At 43.8% G+C, this 3,951-nt stretch overlaps 1 pseudogene; it reads left to right on the top strand.

Annotated features, from left to right (window-relative positions):
- Nucleotides 1–490: 490 nt before the first annotated feature.
- Nucleotides 491–3,065, top strand: LOC109316835 (annotated as a pseudogene).
- Nucleotides 3,066–3,951: the final 886 nt, after the last annotated feature.

The raw sequence follows: 3,951 nt of genomic DNA, 5'->3' as shown, positions 1-3,951 counted from the left end.
GAAAAGTTGTCCTTTAAGTAGTGTCTCTCAACCTCTGTGATAGCAGAGTGGGTGCTCTGCTACCATTATCTTCATTTTACAGGTGGGGAATCAACTCACAGAAACACACATGATTTTGCCCAGTGCTACACAGAAAGTCCAAGGCAGCTCCTGGAATTAAATCCAAATCTCTTGCATCTCAGTCTAACACCTCAACTACAGTATTTCTCCAATCATTCAACTGAAGACAGTTTTTTGCAAAGGTGAATTAACAACACGAGGCAGTAGCTTATCTGTTTGCACTAAACTAGCACTACCGTGGCAACAGAAATGGAGAGAGAGAGACCTAAGCTCTTTTCATGTGTGTGTATATATATATATATACATGTATATATTTTTACAGTTGTACACATATATATATATATAGGTATGTGAAAGCCTGGAATTTACCGAATTCAGCAAAAACTGCAAAATGCACCCCTCCCCCACACACACATGCACACAGAAATCATGCCATTTGTTACGCCAGGTTTCCTGCCCAGATTTCTCGGGTTCCTGTAGAGTTGGAAAGGGGTTGCTTTGTGTATCTCAAGCATGTCCATGCTTACTGTTAGGGGTGGAGTTTGGTTACCCTCAAACCTAAACTTGCTGATCATCCATATTATAAATGCTTTTCCTCAGTCCTCACTGATGCTTCCACTCAACTCTGGAAGCTTTGCTGAACTTTAGTGCCTAAATTCAGGTCCACCATTCTCCACTAAATGTGGAAAATACCCATGTACCACATGCTTTGAGTGCAGGAAGTCCACCAATCCTACAATTCCTTGCTCTCATTTTTTGGCCCTTCCACTTCATCTTTCTGCTATCTACTTCCTGGAAGCAAGATTGTGTCATTTAAGCCCCAATTTGCTGGCCAACCCCTCATTTTGTAGAAGACTTGACCCTTCACTGTTTATGAAAGGGAAAGTCTTAAGAACAAAAATTCGCATGATGAATGCTGAATGTCCCTGGGGATATCTGTGTTCAGAAAAACTTTATTTTAAAACAGCAAAGTATATTAGAGAGATGGATGCATTTCTTCCCATGTCTTTATAAAGAAAAATGCTTCTAACCCATCTAGGTATTTATAGTGCACTCTCAAGTAGGGTTATTATTATGATTCCACATCTCAATAAATACTGTAGAGATTACAAGGGTGTTTTTCTGAGTATTCTGAAGCCAAAATAAGCAAAAAAAATTACCCTGGTCCTCTCACTCATGTTCTTCATTCTCATATGCAAGATCAAAGATGGCAACAGAAAGAAACTTGTCCCCATCCATTTCCATTTTCTTCTGGGTGTCCTAGGAGTCTTTATCCTCACTCTTCCTCATCCAGCTCAACAAGAGCACTGGCCCTACCCACTTCTTCCTCTTCGGGTCCTGTTTGCTCTCTACTTCTCCCGTCTTCTGACCCACATGCATGACATCTTCAAGCTAGAGAGGGGAAAGACCCCAATTTCAGACCTAGGAATGCTGCTTTGTACTGCTGGCCTCATGTTGGTACAGGTTATCATACCTATATGGTCATCACTGTATACAGAGATGGCATTGACTTTGCTAAAATGGAAGCAGTACAACATAATAAGGACTTTGTTAAGCTTTTGATCTATGTTCTTTTCCTAATGGCCTTTGCCTTCATAATCTCAGTGTTCACTTTCTGTGGTCCATACCGAGGCTGGAAAAGGCACAGGATATACATCTATATCACTGTCCTCTTTGCCATAGTCATCTGGGCTATGTGGATCAGACTCCTCATGAGTGGTAACTTGAACTGGGGCAATCATCAGTGCTGCTTTGGTAGCCAATGGGTGGGTCTTCCTGATAATGTATTTGCTTCCTGAGGTAAACCGTCTCACAATCCCATGCAACAGTGAGGACTACCCTACACAAAAGAATCTATATCAGCTCAAAATTATGAAGCAGAAGAATGGGATGGGAGAGAGCACACAAGGTATGAGTCATATGACACCACACTGAAGTAAGACATTACCTAGGCTTAGCGTTTGCAGAGGTTTGGAATAAATTTCACAGGTAGATGACTGTACAAAGCATCATGAGCAGAGTGAACAGAATAGGCTTAAAGCAAGATTGAGTGGCTCCGAAAGAAGAAGTGAAACAGACTTCTAGAGGGAAGGACAAGTCCAGAGTGTGATGCCCTACGTCTCATAGGAAAAGGAGTGATTCAGAATGGCAAGGGATAGCATCCTGCTGTGCCCACGGAGAGTATGCAGCACATTGCTACCTAGCAACATGGGAATGAGATTCTACTGCTTCCAGTTCTGGAGGTTTACACAGACAACTTCCTGAACTGGCAATAGTACTGCCTCATTCATATGGTGCTGTGTCCAGGCTAATTAGATCTGCCTCTTAGCGCTGTGTGACATGGCTGTATGAATTAGCTGGATAGAGCAGCAGTGTAATTAGCCTACATACAATAATGCACTATACCAGTTAAAATAAGCAGAATTGAAAGCAGTGTGAGCTACCTCTGGTTCCAGAGATCTGTGGGATGTATGGGACTGTTTCCTGGATTTTCCTCCCTGAAAGTTTGCTTGTGGTCCTGCTCTGTGATTGGTGTGTTAACTGCAGCTTCCAAGAAAAATGGGAAGTCTGTTATCTATAGAACTATGATGAAAAGCCATTTCTGATGAGTAGGCTGACATGGAAGTTATCTCATAATCTCCCTAGAGGTTGAATGATCATATCTGTTATCATAGTAGGCTCTGCTGGTTCATTGTATCATAACGGGGGTACAGTATCTGTGTAATCAGCTCTATACAGGGAAGGAACTTTGTGTTTATGAGTTAATCCACTAGCACACATCAGAAATTGATTTTCTATCCTAGAAAAAACTGTCAAGATTTCAAACATTTTGTTTCAGGTGGCATTTTGTGAAGGATTGTTCTATTTTTCATTTCAGTCCCAAAATCTTTCATTTCAAGTCAACAGACTTGTTTAACTAGGTTTTCATTTTTTCCAAGCAGAATGTCCTCAAAAGTGAGTCACCCTATTTATTTGAACCCAAGACCACCCTGGGTGTAAGATGACCCCCCACCCATAATTAGATTCTCTATATGGAAAATTGATAAATGTGTTATCATTTTCCATGTATAGAATCTAATTATTGGAGAGCTGTCTTTAAATCATCTCCACCCACAGCTGTAAGAGGACAGGCAGTGGGGGAGTGGGGAGGGGCAGGCAGGTGGGGAGGTCAAGTAGCTTTCCCCTTCCTTATGCCTGCTCCCTGTCACCTGCCTGCCCCCCTCGGCCCCCAGCCTCAGGCCACTCTCTGCCTCTGCTCCCCCTCCTGCTTCCCAGCCTCTCCACTCCCCTTATCCTTGCACCTCACTGGAAGGCTTCATCCCCATTTTAGCCTGAAGCATTGAGAATGGCCCCCATCCCAGTCCCCATAGCAAAGCTGCAGGCTGCACACTGCTGCTATGGGCTAAGTTGGGGCTATGCTCAGTACCCCAGGCTGCAGCATGGATGGAGCCTGCCAGCATGGAGCAATGGTAAAGGAGCAGGGAGAGAGGCAGGCAGGAAAGCAGAGGCTGCCTGGAGGGGCAGTTAGGAGAAGACACTACAGAGAGGAGTTGGCAGGGTGCAGAGGCGATAGAGGTGTGTGCAAGCAGCAGCTGAGGATATGGTCCCAACCCTGGTAGGGGCTTCAGCTAGAGCCAGAGGCGGAGCCACAACAGCCACCTGCCCCCACCACTGCTCTTGTATGTGAGTCTAAGACCAAGGGCTTCCCCCCCTATGTTAGATAGAGGAAAAATCCTCATCTTAGAATCGAGTGAATATGGTATAGATTTTTTCTAAAATAATAATCTTCTCAGTTTTGTTGAAATGTTGTCATCTAACAGAAAATGTCTAGTGTCCACATGCACATTCACTGAGGGGCAGGAACTACGCCAGACGAACTGGGAGACTGAA

This window comes from Crocodylus porosus, unplaced genomic scaffold (genome assembly GCF_001723895.1).
Source record: "Crocodylus porosus isolate Cpor-Errol unplaced genomic scaffold, CroPor_comp1, whole genome shotgun sequence".
NCBI classification, from domain to species: Eukaryota; Metazoa; Chordata; order Crocodylia; family Crocodylidae; genus Crocodylus; species Crocodylus porosus.
The sequence above is the reverse complement of the archived record's forward strand: the minus strand, read 5'-3'. Positions and strand labels throughout refer to the sequence as shown.